Source organism: Pleurodeles waltl, chromosome 12 (assembly GCF_031143425.1).
Source record: "Pleurodeles waltl isolate 20211129_DDA chromosome 12, aPleWal1.hap1.20221129, whole genome shotgun sequence".
NCBI classification, from domain to species: Eukaryota; Metazoa; Chordata; class Amphibia; order Caudata; family Salamandridae; genus Pleurodeles; species Pleurodeles waltl.
Window position 1 is genome coordinate 186,327,461 of NC_090451.1, and position 20,731 is coordinate 186,348,191.

A 20,731-nucleotide genomic window follows, 5' to 3' on the forward strand; every position below is an offset into this window, starting at 1 on the left:
GCTCACATGCTATGTCCCAGGGAGCCCACCCTGGGACACACCAGTTTTCCAGGCTGCACCAGCCAGGGAGCATCAAACACAAAGTCTGCTCCCATAGGGCTGACCTTTGAAAATGCTCATGCCGGCTGGGAGCAGACTTATGACCTGTTTTCCTGTCCAAACAGATGCAGTCAGTAAAACAGATCAAGAGACTGCTCCTCCATGGAGGCAGGAACAATGCTCACTCCCACTGCATGTGGGGCACCAGCTGGGGCTGAGGGGGTCCTGGTGCTTCCCTGCGGCACCCAACAAGTGTATGGTGAGTGGGTACCGGGGCACTCACCTATGTTAAATACAGGCCTAGGGAATGGGGTCTCCGAGGCCAGAATAGGCTCAGGGAGAGGGGCATGCGGACCCCCTCACCTACAACTTGAGTGGCCCTGGTGAATGGGGTCTCCAGGTAATTATATAGGCTTGGGGAGGGGTTCCACCTCATTTATAAAAACAAAACAAAAACAAAAAAAGGCACTGGGGGATGCGGTACCCAGGGCCTAAAGAGGCTTGGGAGGGAGAGTCATACAGCCCTCCTCCCCTTTAAAATATATATAGCACTGGGGTCCACCCTCTGTGACGGATGGTAGGGATGAAACACTCCGACAGAGTTACAGGTGTGACAAAACAAGAAGTTTTATTTTGAATAATAGAGGTGAACAAGTGCAGGTACGTATTTATTTGTCTTTAACCGCTGGGTATAGGGTGGTAGGATGTTTTCCGTGGTCTGGTCTTCACTCTCCTCTTTTCTGTTCCTTTTCCGTAGGGTGTTCCCCCGGAGGCACATGCGAAAAGAAGAGAACAGTAGCGGTAAGTGGACTAGGTACGTCTGTCTATTTGCTCTTACTGTAAGTCTTTCTTTTGTTTCTGTCTTATCCCACTATTCTTTTCAAGGTACTAGTTCTCCGAGTGATGCTTATGGTTAACACATAGGTTTTCTGTGTTTTTATTCCTTCTACAGTGCTCGTTATCCTGTGTGCGGTGTCTTCGGTAACCTATGCTACTCATGTGTTCTACAGTGTTCAGTGGTAAGTTTTCTGACCCTCCCCTTCGATTCCGGTCCTTTCCCTCGCCTTCCCCTCATTTGTGTAGTGCCTGTGCCCTTGTTTGTCTCTCTCTCTCTCTCTCTCTCCACTCTTTCACTCGGATTCAGGGTCGTGGTCCCACGCACCTGTACTGCCACGCTTCTCCAGAAGCGTGGCGGAATGCAGCAGCTCGTCCTCCCGGTTGCTGGGTTTCGGGGCATCTGATGCTCGTCTCCAGCCGTCTCCTCCAGGATACAAATGCTTCAACTGCCTCCGGTTATTACTTTGGCTCTGTCCTCTGCTTTCGGCGTCCGTCCTATTTCCTCCCGACTCCTCCTTTGGGAAATGGTTCACGGTCCCTCTATCGCCTCTTACTCCTTCCTCACAAACACCAAACGCCGTATGCTCGGGTAGCGGCGAATTTGACTTCCTGACATCCCGCCACTCCAAAGCATCCAGCCAATCACGGGAAGGTAAACTGGGCTGCCTGGGCCCACCAGTGGCAGTGTCAGCACAAGCGAAGTCTGATTGCGGGCGAACAGGTTCCAGCCCGTCACACCCTCCCATTCAAACTATATGACCCTGGTGGATGGTGGACCCAGGGCCATGAATGGCTCAGGGAGGGGGGCCTGGAGTCCTCCTGGTTAAAATAAAAAAAGAGCCCAGGAGGCTAGGGTCCCTAGGAGCTAACGAGGCAAGCTGAGGGGAGCCATATAGCTCTCTCACCTTTATAAAAAAGAAAAAAAGGTGCTCAGAGAAGGAGGCCGTGAGGTCCCCTTCCCCTTTAAGATACATAGGGCCCTTGGGGATGGGGTCTCCAGGGCCTAATGAGGTTCAGGAAGGGGGGCAAGTGCCCCCCCTGCCCTTTAAAAAAAAAATACAAGTCCCTTGGGCTAGGGTTCCGAGTGCCTAATAAGTCTCGGGGAGGGGGCCACGTGGCCCCCTCCCCTTTTTTCTTATATTTGGCCCTGAGTATGGGGTCTTCGGGCCTAAGAAGGCGCAGGGAGGGGGGCTGCACACACACACATTTACCATCATTATGGAGACTTCTGTAATAATCATGATTACTTTCTATGGGGAATAAGGGAACACCTATTGCTGTGGTTTATCAAGCATATGGCAGCCCCTATTCTGATAGGTGTCAAATACAGGGAAGCAGTTAATCACCATCTCAAGCATCAAGGTATCCCTGTTGTGGGGGGAGGGGCATTTACTTTTGTGGAGTGGAGTATGAGTCTATGGATGCTGCCTCAGGAAATTTCAGGCTAATAAGATAAGACCACTGTCTGCAGATTATAGTGCTTACCAAGATTTGGAAATCCCTTTGAGTTACCAGGAACACCACAACTGATTGCTTGTCAGTCACCACATACACACACACACAGGAATGTCCACCTGGGACTCCCGAGTAACGAAGGGGCTACGGGGCCAGTCTTGGCTAGTTACACACCCGTTCCATGTCCAGACACCTTGGCACTTGTAAAGGTGAATAAAGATTTCCAGTTACACTCACACCTTATACGGAAGGCTTGTACAGTTTGTATAAGGTGTCATGAACTATAGACCTGTTTTCACATCAGGACCAGCAGCCCATGTGCGGATACAAACCATTACTCCACAGACTATTAATGCTGTCATGGGAAAAGTGCCTGTGGAGCGTGAAGAGATTCCCTTCTGGGATTCCCGCAAACCCAACCAGTTGGAAGTGGTTTACCCATTCTTAACACCCCAGCAAAGACTATTGACTATGTGTCTCCCTAAACAGGTGGTGTCACCCAAAGAGGAACGTAACACCTGGGAAAGCACAGTTGAATGCATTTACTCTAGACTGCATGGCACACCTTTATTGGCAGTTCTCTCTCAGATACTAAAACAAGTACAAAAGGAACATGGAGCTGCACCAGCCCTGGGCATAGGACTAAAATTAATGGGGAACTTGTCTACAGTTTCCTCAATCATTCTGAGTTACATAAAGGAAAAAGCCTCTGTTCTGGCCATGCACAAGAGGCTGGGACCGATTCCAGTTCCAGATTATAAACGGAAACTACCAAAAATAATTGCAGGAGTATACATCTCTGTGGGTTGTGATACCTTAGGTTCGCAAGCTGTTAGGTTTGCAAGCTTTTAAGCCTTATATTAAACCTAAACGTCACATCAAAGGTATAGTTAAAGAGAAATTTACAATGAAAGGCAGAAAGAAACAGGGTTAGAGAGCAAAGACAGACTAGATTTCCACATCTTTGGAATCTTGTGGGGGAGGTGGCTATAATTTAAGCGACTTCAAGGAAATAAAAAACCTGGATGATACCAGTATTCTGATATCCACTCTCCATATTCTTTTCAGGACTCTGAGAGTAAACAAGCAGAGAGAGAAATGATTCCAGTTCAGAGGAATGGAGGAATATAACAGAAAAGGTGCCACAGGATGAGAGCCTGAAGTCAGAGTGAAGGTGGAAGTGAAAGAATTAGACTTTGGTTAAGAAGAAAGTTAACAGGACTTTCTAAGAAACACACCAATCCAACTATGGATCCTCCTGCAAAACAAGACTCTGACACTTCAGAGGTTTCTGATGGCGAATCCAACTCATTATTTCATACAAGTCAAAACTCCGGATAAACATTTAAATCCTCCTGATGGGGTTTATCATTTTGAATTGCAAATCTAAGGGTACATACCACACACTATTAAAGCTGCCTTCTGGGCACATTTATCAGAAGTTTATGTCATCATACTAGCTGAGGGAGACAGGTCTCCAGCCTTTATTAGGGATGTGCACCGTGGAGAGGAAGTAATCAGGGTATCTTTTTCACCCATAGTACCTGAAGACAATAGGAAAATGTATTTAATTGAATAAACTGTAAGACAGGCTCCAGCCTTGTACAGAACTGAAGCAAGAAGTGATAAAGTAGCTGCATTCGCTTATGCAGCGAACCTCAAGCGAAGACTCAATACCCTTTATAGCAAGAAGCAAATCGTGGTATTAAATCAATATTAGATCAGTTGCAATATCAGGGCATAATAGTGCCTTGTCTTTCACCAATGAACACACTGTGTTTTCTGTCTCCAAACGTACGGATCATACAGGATAGCTTTAGACCATAGGAATTTAAATGCACATACAAGAACATATGCTGGGCGAAATACAGATAGCATAGAATTGATAAGGAATCTGGGGCCAGATGTATCAAAGGGTTTTACCCATTCTGTGTCTATGGGAAAATGCTTTAGTACATATGGCCCCTGATGTGCAAAAAATTCCAAACAACCCTAGACATCTCTAATAGGTATTTCATTTATAGCATAGTACCTAAACATAACTGCTTTTATTTTCAACGGGGTGCAGTTCTCACTTGGACACTTGCCTGAGGTCTATAAGAACAGTCTCGGCTTATTCTCAGTGCATTTTATGAATATTTTACAACCAAATCCTAAGGTATTGTCATACATTGAAGGGATCTGTCTTACAGATGACAACTTGGATGTACACTTAAATAGGGTGGATAAAGTTGTTACATTATTGACATCACGTGGTTACAGAATTAATAAAAAAAAAAATGAAGATTGCTTCCCTTAGGGGCACCTTCCTCAGATATGACCTTTCCAATGAGGGCAACGGTCTGGCCTCTGATTTTCTTCAGAAGTGTGCTCCCTTGAAGTCCTTCCTGGGATGGCTTAAGTTTGGACTAACTTATTTGCTGCACTATGCTGAGAAAGTGAAGCCCTTGTAGACTTTATTTCTCCCACATGTTCAGACAAAGCAGTGGACAAACAGGTACGCCGATATATTGCATGCTTTCCATACAGACATGCTTGAGACAAAATATTTACAAACTAGTGACAGTAAGACCACCCTAGTTCTTTGAGTCTTACCAAGTCACTCCGATTATACCTCTGTGATCTACAGTGAGGGACAGACTGTTACTATTGCATTCACATCTCACTTGTATTCTCCAGCTGAAGCACGTTTTGCTTCAAGTGAAAAATTCTTGCAGCTATGCAAACAGCTATCTTGAAGGAGCACCGCTTGGGGCAGGGAAAACTAATTATTGCAGTTTCTCCTGTGACACACCTAGAGGCAGCCACCAAGGCAAGCATTCCTAATGCTCACACCCTACACCCCAAGTGGGTGCAGTGGGCCCCTCCTTTAGGTGCAGTGGAGGAAATGTGTCTGCATGATCCCACTGTCTGTACCCATGCTTTTCTCCAATATGAGCAACATATCCCTCCTACTCCAAAAGCCTTACCCATTGAGTCTTACCAGAGCATATTGTATACGCATGGCTCTGCTCAACCAGCAAAAGGAATGGAATTGAAGTATTCTGTAGCCTGTGCTGCAGTGCAAGGCGTAGTGAAAGATGGTGAATTCTGTCTGCGGCGCACCCACACCAAGATCTTAGGTGATAGTACTGAGCAACATACAGAACTTCATGCCCTGTTACTTACAATCAAAGGGCAATCCATCAGTTTCCAGACTTATAGGGTCCAATTTGTCCTTCTGCGCTCAAGGGAACCATGTTGATTTGCAACATTGGCTCTTGAATTTACTCAAGGTTTCAAAGAGAAAATCTACAAATGATAAACAACTCTGGGGAATAGTAGCTGTCTTACAAGATAACCTGACATTGGTCCATGTGAGGCATACTTTGGGCGAACAACGTGATGGATTTCTTGCTAAAGGAAGCTGTGTGGCTCATAGAGCGGCCAAAGCTGCAATTCAAACTGTTAGACTAGCAGCCTTAACTAGATCCCAAATGAAGATCAACACAGATACTTTAACTGCCGTACATACCACCAAGGCAGAAAGCCACCTGCAGGCATTTCTCCCAAATTTTCATACACTCTCAATTCAGACCACCCTCTCGTAGTCACACTACTAGGAGTGAAGACGTGATAAAACCTAATAAGCAGTACACATTAGATTTGGGGCCTGATTTAGAGTTTGGGGGACTGGTTGCTCCGTCACAAACATGATGGATATCCTGTCCGCCGTATAACAAACTCCATAGACTATTATGGAATTGTAATACGTCGGACTGGATATCAGTCTTGTTTGTGACGGAGTAACCCTCTCCGCTAAACTCTAAATCAGGCCCTCTATCAGGGAAGTTCATGAAGGATTGGCATCAGCCCATGCTGGGGTTAATGCCATTGTAGCAATGCTATACCAATGCTACTGGTGGCCTTATTTATATAAACATAGTAGAGATTATGTTAGGAAGTGTGGTATTCGTCTGCAGAGCAAACCATCTACGGTTAAGAGACCCCTACCAACTGCCCCCAGGTCTCCAACAGCCTGTTCAGACTACTCTGTTTGGAACATCAGCCCAATAATTTCTGTCATCTGACGCGCTTAAGCTACGTGAGGACTAGTGTACAGGAACTGGCTGATCTATCATGGGGGCAATGTTCAGGGGCCAATTGTTTTAACATCATATGCCTGGGGAAAGGGGCATGCCGATACGGTCCAGCACGGCGGACCAGAACACCCAAGGTGCCCAACAACAGCTGCCGCTCATCTCTGCAGCAGAATAAAACACTGCACAGTCCCCGCGGCGTGCACTGCGCTTCAGCTCCATGGGACCTAGTGAACAGGAACTGGCTGATCTATCACAAGGGCAGTGTTAACATCATCTGCCTGGGAAATGGGAAACGCAGACATGGTCCAGCAGGGCGGATCGGAATGCCCAAGGTGCACTGCACCCAATGTAGGAAGGTAGCCTCTTTCTAGCCTTGTTACCCCCACTTTTGGCCTGTTTGTGAGTATATGTCAGGGTGTTTTTACTGTCTCACTGGGATCCTGCTAGCCAGGGCCCAGTGCCCATAGTGAAAACCCTATGTTGTCAGTATGTTTGATATGTGTCACTGGGATCTTGCTAGCCAGGACCCCAGTGCTCATAAGGCCTATAGGTGTTCCCTGTGTGGTGCCTAACTGTATCACTGAGGCTCTGCTAACCAGAACCTCAGTGTTTATGCTCTCTCTGCTTTTAAAATTGTCACTGCAGGCTAGTGACTAATTTTACCAATTCTCATTGGCACACTGGAACTCCCTTATAATTCCCTAGTATATGTTACCTAGATACCCAGGGTATTGGGGTTCCAGGAGATCCCTATGGGCTGCAGCATTTCTTTTGCCACCCATAGGGAGCTCAGACAATTCTTACACAGGCCTGCCACTGCAGCCTGCGTGAAATTACATCCACGTTATTTCACAGCCATTTTCACTGCACTTAAGTAACTTATAAGTCACCTATATGTCTAACCCTCACCTGGTGAAGGTTAGGTGCAAAGTTACTAAGTGTGAGGGCACCCTGGCACTAGCCAAGGTGCCCCCACATCGTTCAGGGCAAATTCCCCGAACTTTGTGAGTGCGGGGACACCATTACACGCGTGCATTACATATAGGTCAATACCTGTATGTAGCGTCACAATGGTAACTCCGAACATGGCCATGTAACATGTCTAGGATCATGGAATTGTCACCCCAATACCATTCTGGTATTGGGGTGCCAATCCCATGCATCCCCAGGTCTCTAGCATAGAGCCCGGGTACTGCCAAACTAGCTCTCTGGGGTTTTCCTGGCAGCTACAGCTGCTGCCAACCCTCAGGCAGATTTCTGCCCTCCTGGGGTCTGGGCAGCCCAGTCCCAGGAAGGCAGAACAAAGGATTTCCTCTGAGAGAGGGTGTTACACCCTCTCCCTTTGGAAATAGGTGTGAAGGGCTGGGGAGGAGTGGCCTCCCCCAGCCTCTGGAAATGCTTTGATGGGCACAGATGGTGCCCTCCTTGCATAAGCCAGTCTACACCGGTTCAGGGATCCCCCCAGCCCTGCTCTGGCACGAAACTGGACAAAGGAAAGGGGAGTGACCACTCCCCTGACCTGCACCTCCCCAGGGGAGGTGCCCAGAGCTCCTCCAGTGTGTCCCAGACCTCTGCCATCTTGGATGCAGAGGTGTGAGGGCACAATGGACAGCTCTGAGTGGCCAGTGACAGCGGGTGACATCAAAGACCCCTCCTGATAGGTGCTTACCTCTCTCTGTAGCCAATCCTCCTCTGAGGGCTATATAGGGTCTCTCCTGTGGGTTTCTCTTCAGATAACGAATGCAAGAGCTCACCAGAGTTCCTCTGCACTTCCTTCTTCGACTTCTGCCAAGGATCGATTGCTGACTGCTCCAGGACGCCTGCATAACCACAACAAAGTAGCAAGAAGACTACCAGCAACATTGTAGCGCCTCATCCTGCCGGCTGTCTCGACTGTTTCCTGGTGGTGCATGCTCTGAGGGCTGTCTGCCTTCACCCTGCACTGGAAGCCAAGAAGAAATCTCCTGTGGGTCGACGGAATCTTCCCCCTGCTAACGCAGGCACCAAACTTCTGCATCACCGGTCCTCTGGGTCCCCTCTCATCCTGACGAGTGTGGTCCCTGGAACACAGGAGCTTGGTCCAAGTGTCTTCGACAGTCCAGTGGCCCTTCTGTCCAAATTTGGTGGAGGTAAGTCCTTGCCTCCCCACGCCAGACAGTAATCCTGTTTACTGCGTGAACTGCAGCTGCTAGGGATTCTGTGCACTCTTGCAAGGATTCCGTCGTGCACAGCCTAGCCCAGGTCCCCAGCACTCCATCCTGCATTGCCCAACTCGCTGAGTTGGACTCCGATGTCGTGGGACCCTCTTTTGTCGTTCTGAGTTGACTGTTGTCCTCAGATCTTCTAAGTGCCTGTTCAGGTGCTTCTGCAGATGCTGCCTGCTTCTGCATGGGCTCTCTGTATTGCTGAGTTCCCCCTCTGTCTCCTCCTCCAAGGGGCAACCTCCTGGTCCTTCCTGGGCCCTGGCAGTGTCCAAAATCTTCAACCGCGACTCTTGCAGCTAGCAAGGTTTGTTTGTAGTCTTTCTGCGTGGAAACAACTCTTCATCCTCCAGCACTTCATGGGACATCTTCTGACCAAAGGAGAAGTTCCTGGCACCTTTCGTTGTTGCAGAATCTTTTGCTTCTTCCACCCAGAGGCAGCACTTTTGCACCTCCATCCGGGGCTTAGTGGGCTCCTGCCCCCCCTGGACACTTTTGTGACTTTTGGACTTGGTCCCCTTCTTTTACATGTCCTCAGGTCCAGGAATCCATCTTCAGTGCTTTGCAGTCAGTTGTTGTCTTTGCAGAAACCCCTATCTCGACTTTACTGTCTTTCTGGGATAGTAGAGTAACTTTACTCCTACTTTTCTGGGTTTTGGGGTGGGGTATCTTGGACACCCTTAGTGTTTTCTTACACTCCCAGCGACCCTCTACACACTACACTAGGCCTGGGGTCCATTCGTGGTTCGCATTCCACTTTTGGACTATATGGTTTGTGTTGCCCCTAGGCCTATTGTCTCCTATTGCATTCTATTGTGTTCTACAGTGTTTGCACTATTTTTCTAACTGTTACTTACCTGATTTTGGTTTGTGTATATATTTTGTGTATATTACTTACCTCCTAAGGGAGTATATCCTCTGAGATTCTTCTGGAATATTGTCACTAAAATAAAGTACCTTTATTTTTAGTAACTCAGAGTATTGTGTTTTCTTATGATATAGTGCTATATGATATGTGTTATAGTAGGAGCTTTGCATGTCTCCTAGTTCAGCCTAAGCTGCTCTGCTATAGCTACCTCTGTCAGCCTAAGCTGCTAGAACACCTCTAATCTACTAATAAGGGATAACTGGACCTGGCACAAGGTGTAAGTACCACAAGGTACCCACTATAAGCCAGGCCAGCCTTCTACACCCAACAACAGGTGACACTCTTCGCTGTGGCAGGATAAAAGGTAGCAAAGCCCATGCAGCACATGATGCGCTTAAACTCCATGGGGACAATGAACAGGAACTGGTTATTCTATCGCAGGGGCAGCGTTCAGGGGCCAATTGTATTGACATCATCTGCAGTGGCGGCCGGCAGCTTTAGGAGGGAGGGGGGCGGGCGGGGCACACACACATACACTCATTCTTTCACACACAGACACGCATGCACATCCATTAACAACACTCATACCATTCAAACATGCACGCACTCACCAAACATTCATTTTACAACATCACACACACTCATTCTTTCACACACGCACGCACATCCATTAACAACATTCATACCACTCAAACATGCACGCACGCACCAAACATTCAGTTTGAAACATCACACACATACACACACACACACACACTTACCTTCGGCCTCCAGGTCCCAGGAGGGTTGGGACTGCTGCCTTCCGTCATTGGCTGACCTTAGGTCAGCCAATGAGGGAAGGTAAGCCAATGAGGGAAGGCAGCAGTCCCAGCCTTGTCACTGAGTGGGATGGGCCCAGTGAGTCTGCTGACTCCACCCCACTCTGTGACGAAGTGTCACTGATTGACACTCGCCCTGGGCACTTCAGGGCTTAAACTGAAGCGCACAGGGAGAGTGTCAATTGCTGACGCTTTCCTCGTCACCCAGGGGAGGGCCTCGAGGCACCTTTGCTGGGCTGAGGAGGTCACGCCCATAGGAGCTGTGATCTCCTCAGCCCAGCAAAGTTCAGCTCAGGCAGCCAGGAGTCTGCGCAAATCGCTCCTGTCTGCTCCTGGCTGCCTGACCTGAACATGAAGAGTGTCTGTCAGGCTGACCTTTGTTCAGCTTGATAGACACTCTTCATGGGGGGCAAAAGGTGGGGGGGGGGCGTGGCCACTCCGCCCGAAAGGATGGGCCGCCACTGATCATCTGCCTGGGAAAGGGGGCACCACAACATGGTCTAGCAGGGCGGACTACAATGCCCAAGGTGCACTGTGCCCAACAACAAGACAGCATTAAAAAAAAAAAAAAAGTATTTGCAATGCAATAGGTCTCGCATTTGCTTGAGTTAGAGCTATTGCCATTGTAAATTCATAACTGGACTTTTCTTGCCACATAACTTGGTCAACCCTGCCTCATAATTTGGTCTTTTCCTGCCACGTAATTCCAGTAGCTCTGCATATAACTAACGCTCTTCCATTTTCCTTCTTCCTGTATCTGCAGCAAACAATTAAAATGCTGCCATTTAGCATCCTAATTTAAATCTGCTATGCTTATTCCAAAAGAATACTACTTTCACCACCCCATCAGAGTTGCAGGCTACACAATAAAAAAAAAAGACAGAAGGCAATCACTGAGGAGTAACAAGAGAAATAAACAAGAAAGGGTCACCCAAACATATCAAGAGTGCTCAAACAGTCATAGTGTAATAAGGATGTTAAGTTGTCCTGACTCACGGTCATAATTGTAATAAGGAGAGATTAATAAAACATATACAATTATCATATAAACCCAATAAAAATATTTTTCTGAAATAAACTTTTGGATTTGGCTGTACTTACAAATTAAGCACTGCAAGCGAAAGGGGTGGCTGTACATATATTAAAAATGCCTGAGATGGCTTTAGAATAATGGTGCATCAGTATTCACATTGAACTGCAACTGTCGCATGTTGCAAGGGAAAGCTTTAGGTACTTGCACATGCTTATTTACAAATTAAGGACTGCAAGAGTGAGCTAAAGGAGCTAAAAGTGGCTGTACATATATTAAGAATGCCCAGGATGACTTTAGAATAATGGTGCCTTAGTATTCACATTGAACTGGACAGCTGGCGTTGCAAAGGAAAGCTTTAGGCAATGGCACATGATTATTTACAAATTAAGCACTGCGCTAAAGGGGTTAAAAGTGGCCTTAGATATATTAAAAATGCCCGAGATGGCTTTAAAATAACGCTGCCTCAGTATTCACATTGAACTGCAGCAGCTGTGCATTGCAAAAGAAAGCTTTAGGCACTGTCATGTGATTGTTTACAAACTAAGCAGTGCGAGCTAAAGGGGTTAAAAGTGGCTGTACATATCTAAAAAATGCCTGAGATGGGTTTGGAATAACGCTGCCACAGTATTCACATTGAACTGCAGCAGCCGCACGTTGCAAAGGAAAGCTTTAGGCACTGGCACATGATTGTTTACAAATGAGACACTGCAAGCTAATGGGGTTAAACATGGGTGTACATATATTAAAAATGCCTGAGATGGCTTTAATATAATGGTGCTTCATTATTCACATTGATCTGCAACAGCCACACGTTGCAAACGAAAGCTTTAGGCACCTGCACATGATTATTTACAAATTAAGTAGTGTGCTAAAGGGGTTAAAGGTATCTCTATATATATTTAAAATGCCTGAGATGGCTTTAGAATAATACTGCCTTAGTATTCACATTGAACTGCAGCAGCCCTGCACTGCAAAGGAAAGCGTTAGGCACCAGCATGTGATTATTTACAAATTAAGCACTGCTGCCACATGTTTTGGACACAGAGTAAGACTAAAAAAAGCAAAAGTGTCACATTGGGAGAAAGAATAGAATTGTGCATTATGGAACAATCATATGTAATGTGGGCTACATAGTCATAAAAAGTAAAGTTAATTTATAGGGAAGGCGAATCGAGCGCCATGGCCGCCATGGAGCGCAAAGGAGAAACAAAAGAAACAATATGAAGTAACTAGTAGTCATTCAAATCGTTCCAATACTTCAGATTGAGTTCCTTCTGTGTAAAACTTAAAAGTGCCATGGCTGGCATGGAGCGCAAAGGAGCAAAAAAATAAATAATGTGAAGTAAATGGTAGTCATGCAAGGCGCTACAATACTGCAGATCAAGTTTGCACTGTGTAAAACTTGAAAGCGCCATGGAGCACGAAGGGAAAACAAAAGAAACAATGTAAAGTAACTGGTAGTTATGGAAAGCGCTCGAATACTGCTGATCAAGTTTGCACTCTGTAAAACTTAAAAGTGCCATGGAGCGTGAAGGGGAGAGACAAAAGAAAAAAAGTAGTTAGCTCACAGTAAAGCATATCAGCAATCATGCAATAATCCATTTAATAGGGTTAGTCTGCAAGGCATATCAAGGGCAGCCTCAAGGACGGACAAACGTAAAGCATGTAACAATGACATCAAGGGATTTTTGAAAGGCAAGCCCAGAAACAAATAAAAGTGATGGGAGTGGGATAGGCATGGTTAAGGCCCACAGAATAGATGAGAACGGGTCGCAAGCACTTGCGTGCTCGACCTAAAAAGAAGTACCTTCAGTGCCGCAGACAGCGGGACGGCCACTGGCTAGTGTCCAATAGCAAGTGACCCGAAGGAATACTAGGTCCACAGGCAACTCAACGACAACGGCAGGAAGTGACATGAAGACGACGTGCTAGCCAATTGGAAGCAGGTAAATCAGAGTGATGTTGGAGGAAGCCAATGGTATGTTCAGGTAAGTAAGGGGCTACTTCCAATACCCTTTTAATTTTTTTTTTACCAACAATTTTTTTTGCAAGCAAGCGCATATGCAGGCAAAACCGAAAAAGGGCTCTCCTCTCTTACCAGCAACTAAATCCATTAGCCTCCTTACCAAGACACAAAAACTGTTCAGTAGAGTCATCTTAGAAAGACTGCAGGAGTGGATTGTAGCAAACAAGACCTTAACTCCCCTGTAGGTGGGCTTTCGGGAGCATACATCAACCATAGTAACCAGTTATTACTTTGGAAAACTATTGCCATGGAGGACGGAAGATTGTATGTAGTGTTCGTATACCTGCGTTCAGTCTTTGACTTAGTACTTAAACAGAGTCTGTGGGAAATGTTATATGACATGAGAGTCCCAGCATGCCTACTTACTGTCATAATGAGGCTCAATGATCACAATTATGCTCAGGTTAAATGTTGATTGCTGGGTGAGGTAACTAACCCCTTCCCTGTCATCTGAGGAGTCAGACAAGGCTGTGTTCTTGTTCCAACACTTTTCACGGTATAGGTCAATGGCCTAATTGCCTCTCTGAATTTGTGTGAGAACGATGCTTAAGGGGGTGAATTGGAGCCGTGTGGATGCTAGCTTTCACAGGTCCGGGAGCGGGGCTCATTGACCTCAGATTTCATGGAGTTTAAGAACACCCACTCCCTGGAAAAGTACATGGATACAATCGAGCCCATGGCCGTTAGAACTCTGTACATTAAATTTTGGATTGGGACCTTGCCACTTCGAATATTTACTGCAAAATGGCGTTGCCCCCTTCTTCAACCAGAGTTGAGTTGCCCTTTTTGTTTTGAGGCTAAGGAATTGTGTCCTGTATTTTTGCCCACACTATCATACTTCTAGGAGGACATGGATCCTGCCGCTGTGCCCCAAATTCGGTGTTAGGGAATGTATAATTGTAACAAGGATATTAAGATCCGACAAAGCCCAACTGACCGTATTCGCAGTCCCCCGTAACTTGCTATCTATGTGGAGGTATAGACCGAAAAGTGTTGCTCTGCTGGCACCTGACTAGGTCATGAGACTTGCATGCACTTAATGTTTGTACCTTTTAATTGGATATGATTTATTAATTTTATGATGTCCTTGGGCTATTGATGGGAGGTCACTAGTCTTTGAATATTAAGCACTTCTTTACATCATGAATGACCGTCTTCCATCTGATAGAACCTTTATACTCTATCTTGAGTCCTGAATAACTTTTTGCTGAGATGATTTCAATGTTTTTTTAATCATTATTGTACTGATGTATCACATTTTTTTTTGGTTTTATGGCAATCACTAAACTAAAGTATGATATATGAATGAATGATTTAAAACACATTCTCTGCTGTGGCAGTTTTACTAATGATTTTTGTTAAATAATACGCTTTTGAGTTGTGCTACACATTTTATTATTTTTGTGAAGGAGATAATAACAAATAAAACTCAAATTGCATGCTCTACAATGTTGCAATGTGACTTACGCACTTTATAACAAACTTTGAAAAAGAGACAAACTAAATCACCATCTAATGTGGCACACGAAGTGCAGGCAAAATAAAAAACAGTTATTCAAGCATAAAAATATAGTATTTTAAATCAGCTATGTCACAAAAGAAAAGGGAATTATCTTTAGGCGGGTGAGAACAATGTGCACAGGCTTTGTGCAGTCACTCAAAGTGAAGGGAGCCAATGGGTAAAGTTGGCTGACCAATTGCCTCATGCTTTATGCTGCAGTGGATAGAAGCAAAATGTGAATGACAATTTAACAGACTAAAACATGAAGATCTCTGACCAAAAGCAGCATTATGTATGTATATTATGTATGATTTTTGGGGAGAAACAATAGGGAGACAGCTAAAGCTGCCTTGGAAGTCAGCCCTAAAAATAGAGCACTAAGGCCCATATTTATACTTTTTGACGCAAACCGGCGCTGGTTTGTGTCAAAACATTTACCGCCGGCTAACGCCATTCCTACGCACCAGTCGGGCGCCTTATTTAAGGATTGACGTTATCCGGCGCTGCGGGCTGGTCAGAGTAAAAAAAAAATTACTCAAACCAGGCAGTGCCGGCGTAGGGAAAAATGGGGGTTGTGCATCAAAAAATGGCGCAAGTCAGGTTTGAGTCAAAATTCATGGCTCAGACCGGACTTGCGCCATTTTTTGATGCACAACCCCCATTGAAATGACTCCTGTCTTAGCAAAGACAGGAGTCATGCCCCCTTGCCCAATGGCCATGCCCAAGGGACTTCTGTTCGCTGGGCATGGCCATTGGGCACAGTGGCATGTAGGGGGGGCCAAGTTAGGCCCACCTATGCCACTTTAAAAAAATAAAAAATATATACTTACCCTAACTTACCTGTACTTACCTGGGATGGGTCCCCCCATCCATGGGTGTCCTCCCGGGGTGGGCGACGGTGGCAGGGGGTGTCCCTGGGGGCACAGACCATGGAAGTGGGCCCACATGTCCCGTAATGCCTGCCCTCACCCAGGCGTTAAAAAACAGCGCACATCAAGGTGTGTGCCTTTTTTTAAGGCCCGCCCCCTCATGTGCGTCAAAATGGCGCAGGAGTATAAATAAGGCGCACAGGAATGTGATTTTGGGATGGGAACACCTACCTTGCATGTCATTAACGCAAGGCGGTTTCCCTCATCCAGAAAATGATGCACATGGAGGGATTTTGACGTTCGCGGGGTCGGGCGTCATTGTATAAATATGGGGCAAGGTTTGCGCCGAATGTGCGTCAAAATTTTTGATGAACATTCGGTGCAAACAGAGTATAAATATGCCCCTAAAGATCTGTTTCTATGATTTGGATGGATGCAAAATTCCTCGTTCAAAAGTTGTGGTCCTCGTGTTCAATTCCTATGGTACGGCTCCTATTCTGTACTCTGTCTCCATGTAGTAACATTTTATTTCTACATCTCTGCACTGCTGTTCCTTGGCAGAAAAGGTCATTAGGAAGTAGCTGTGAAAACACATTTCAGAACTGCTTTTAGTAGCAGCCACTTCCCCTTTCAGCAAAGTTGCGGCTCCCAGCTCATCTGTCTGTGACTCACACGTTTTTAGAAATGTGTGCCTCTTCCTTGATGAGCAGCAGGTCTGATGACCTTAAAAGGCCGTTTCTCTCGACTGTCCATGTTGTAGCGGAGGAAAAGGATGGCCAGCAGCAGTGTGCGAAGATAAACCCCGCTAGGTCAGTTTGGTCAGCGGGTGAACTGCTTGCATGGATCCATGTGCATGCTCTAAAGTCAGGCAGCTCACAGGGTTAGTGACAACATTTAGCGCTACAAAGCATGATTCGAGTAGGCGTACAGCTAATGTTCAACAATAAAGCAAAGGCACACTGCGATGTTTAATTTGTTCCCAGGTTTCTATTTCAAGGTCAATTGTATTGCAACACTTTCGATCAAAGGCCAATCGTGTATACAATTTGCAGAACACACAGCTTCTGGTAAGTGTGTGGGGGGGTGGATCTAGGCTAGAAGTAGGTCCAAACAAATCCAAACAACCACACCAAAATGACACAAAGTCGCAACATCAAGTACTGTCAAAACATCTCGCGGATTGTGCAGTACTATTGTGGGACAAGTATAAAAGGCCATAGAAGCCCGAGTATGAAGGCTTCATTGGATCTAGTGATGCTTGATGTCCGAGTGATGAGCATCAGGGGCAGCAGGGACATTTTCCGGTACACGGAGTGCTGCAAAAATGGCCTCGGCAAGGCCGCCAGGTGAACATCTCTGCTGGCTTCTCTTCTTCTCCACTCCTTTATCTCCCAAGTGGATTTTGAAAAAAGAACTAGGCAAGGCAAGAGGCTTTTTAAGGAAAGAGACCCAGAGGTGGCAGCATTGCTGTTTTAGAACCACATGGATGGGTTTAGAGGTTTGAACATTCTGAAGATATTATTTCAAGATTCGTGTCTGGACTATTTGAGGTTTCACTGGTCTAACAACAAAATAACACAGGACTCTGGACCCCACACGGAATCCTCATCTGACTGGACCACGAGTCTTCAGTGGATAGGAATGGGGGCAGCTCTTCTGATTCTTGGTGCTTCAGGGGCATTCGGCACAGTCCGACACATTTTATTTCCTGCAAAGGCTCATACAACTTGAGTCAAGGAGCTGTCCTACACTGGCTCATTTGTTGCATTTGTCCCATTTTATGAATCATCACCATTCAACATTGGAGCTGGTGTACATCAAGGTGCTACAATCATGTCCCTGCGCTTCAAACCTTAACATAGACCACTCCTAGTCATTAGGACCCTCAGCTTCTCATGGCAGTGAGACACTGTCCTTACCATCTTGACATGTGTCCAATGTCCGAAAGAACTTGGGGCTCCACCAGCTTCAGTTAGGAACATCGGTGTAATCTTGGAAAACAAGCTATCAATAACAAGTCAACTAGCTAAGCTCGTGCAGTTTCTAATCATGCAGGATGTTGAAATGCATTTTATTCCTAGAATTTTCAATCTCGTCCATGCAACCATTGATTTAGAACTCTTGTTAATTAGGTCTTGGGTTCTTACCTGGTTGATAGGTTCAGAGTTTCTATTGCAGGAACAGTGTTTCCACAGCACATTGATTTTCTGATATGCAGAGCAGAGTACCTTGAATGACTTCTGTCATTCAAGGTACTCTGCTTTGCATATCAGAAAATCAATGTGCTGTGGAAACTCTCTTCCTGCAATAAAAACTCTAAACCTATCAACGAGGTAAGAACCCAAGACCTAAAATATCTCTCAGGGCCACTAATTGCCAGACTGTCGTGTGTCTGTATATCCTGAGTCAACTTCTCTTGCAGCTTTCACTCAAGATCCATAACCTGGGTCCTGTGTATCTGCTGCCTATGCATATTACTTAGTCGTTATTATGGAACTGTATGTTTTTTTGCATTATCTCAGTATACTGGAACATGAAATACTTGCCAAATGTATATTTTACCAAGACTTGCTTGTATAAATCGCCGCCATTCTTGTATTGTCGGCCCATATTCATAGAGTATAGCACTTTGTTTGGTTAGTGGATGAATGGGTAAACCTCACAATTGCTTATCTGTCATGTGTGCCCTTCCCATGAGGACCTGGTTATGAGTATAGGAGTTGTTTATCACACCCGATAATGATACCACGGGGTGCGTTCAGTACTTAATTTCTTTAAAAAATATAAGTGCAAGGGCCCTTGTCAGTGGGCCACTGTAGCTGGGACCACCCACTTCCCTCTGCCAATAACACTACCAACACAACTACCAACCACCACAGTCTTACAAGTGTGGCAAGCCAGACTACTTCAGGCCCCTAAAGCTATAAGAATGGCTTGTGTGACAGGTATTAGTCATTTCTAATGTATATTTAATTACTAAACAATTGTTGTTGTGCTCATCTCTAAACGAGATAAACAGTGCTACATGTGGCAGACTGTGGGGGTCATTACAACCCTGGCGGTCTTTGACCGTCAGGGTTGTTTTGGCGGATTTCACCTCCAGCAGGCTGGCGGTGAAATCCTTGGTAATACGACTGCGGCGGAAGTCCTGGCTGGAGTAATCCTCCAGGGCAGCGCTGCTTGCAGCGCTGCCCAGGGGATTACGAGTCCCCCTCCCGCCAGCCTTTTCATGGCGGTTTGCACCGCCATGAAAAGGCTTGCGGAAAGGGGAGTCGCGGGACCGACCCCCTGCCACGGCCCCGTGCAGCTTTTCATTGTCTGCTGTGCAGACAGTGAAAAGCACGACGGGTGCAACTGCACCCGTCGCACGGCCGCAACACCGCCTGCTCCATTTGGAGCCAGCTCCTGTGTTGCGGCCGAGATCCCAGCTGGGCCGACGGGCGGAAACCAGGTTTCCACCCGCCGGCCCAGCGGGGATCTCATAATGGCCGTGGTGCAAGTGCGGCCGCATTGGCGGCCGCCGCCAAGTTCGTAATGACCCCCTATAATAAGTGCCTGTGTTGAAAATTAAGTGCTGGTATCGAGCACCATAAACCACTGGCTCAAATTAAGCACTGGGCATGTTATTTACTGGGTGCAATAAATAGCACCTCTTACCTGAGTGTGGGGAATACGATACAGATTGTGGTGTTTAATGCACCAAAATGCACATGATATGGTAAATACTATGTGCTTTTGCCCTGTTACGTTTTGGCTAGTTTGACCTGCCAAAATATAATAGAGGTTGATGTATTTAATGCATCGAATAATTATAGGATGTGTTCAATACAACCAAACTCGTAATTCCAGCCAGTGTGTAAACAAGGTTTTACACATGGGTTAGAATACACCAAACCCTTTGTCATCAGGACAATACTCTGAGAACCAGTGGCCCTCCTTACTCACATTTTTTTCTTCATAGGACTATTATACAAACTTTCATAACTATTGAGATTGGAGAGAGGACGTTTTGCTCCACAATGTCTGTTCTAAAGGACATTTATGATGATTAATTTGCTTTGGCTCTCTAACAGCTGACCAGCCAGTCCTTGGCTTTAACAGCTTGGGTGTGGGGGGATGTTGTTCTTCCACTTCAGAGATTTCCAGTTAGGGTGGAGCCAGGAACTTCATTAATTTGTAGAGGGGCCTGCCAATCCACAAGTAAATGTAGGTGTGAGACATGGAGAATGCAACCCTTTGTCCCCCATCTAGGATGGCATCAAACCCAGTGGGCGAGGATCTACTTCCAGAACCAGTGTTGAGTGACCACAGAGGAGGGGACTACTTATTTCCCTGGCCACACCTCTTGGGGGCATCAGGGCTTTGCACAAGGGAGGAAGAGGTTCTCCATCATGAATGTTTGGTGTAAGGTGTACAGTGGGACTGTTTGTAGCAGGGCAAAGAGTAACTACTGCAAAGGTGGGTATGGTTGCCCTGGGAAATGTTACCCTATTTGTTAGCGAGGAGTAAGGAGACATCCCCACCCGCTAGCTCATGCCGGCCAATAATGTGGCACCGAAGGACATCCTCCTCAGAACACTTTCTGAACCTGTGGAAAATCAGAAGAGGATTGGACCTGCTGTCAATGACCCAGAAGACTCAATCAGCCTCCTCTTGTTCCCAGGACAAAAGAAGTGAACACCAAAGGTCAGTTGGCGGACCTCCTGTGTGGCTACAAAGACACTAAAAACTGCAAGAGGCCTTTTCCTGAAGTGACCAGTTGTCCACCATCAAATGGACCCTGCTTGGACCTTACTGGTAGCCTCTACTGGAGTGTATCCTGGCACCTAAATGATCCCCTGTGGTCCTAGGAGCCTTAAAAGTGACCTAGAGGAGATGCACCAGAAACCCTGAAACTCTAAAAAGTGTGGACTTACAAGATCTCCGGATCCATCAGGAGATCGTGCGTTAGGATTGTGCGATGTTAATCCACCTTTCTCAAATACAGTTTAAGGCTTGCTCT

General features: G+C 46.1%; 1 long non-coding RNA gene across 1 annotated transcript; it reads left to right on the plus strand.

The window, feature by feature from the left end:
- Positions 1-832: 832 nt before the first annotated feature.
- LOC138267815 (uncharacterized) lies at positions 833-3,731 on the plus strand. Its single transcript, XR_011199871.1, has 3 exons — positions 833-853; positions 992-1,058; positions 3,400-3,731. It is a non-coding gene; the product is annotated as an uncharacterized lncRNA (long non-coding RNA).
- The last annotated feature ends 17,000 nt before the right edge of the window (positions 3,732-20,731 follow it).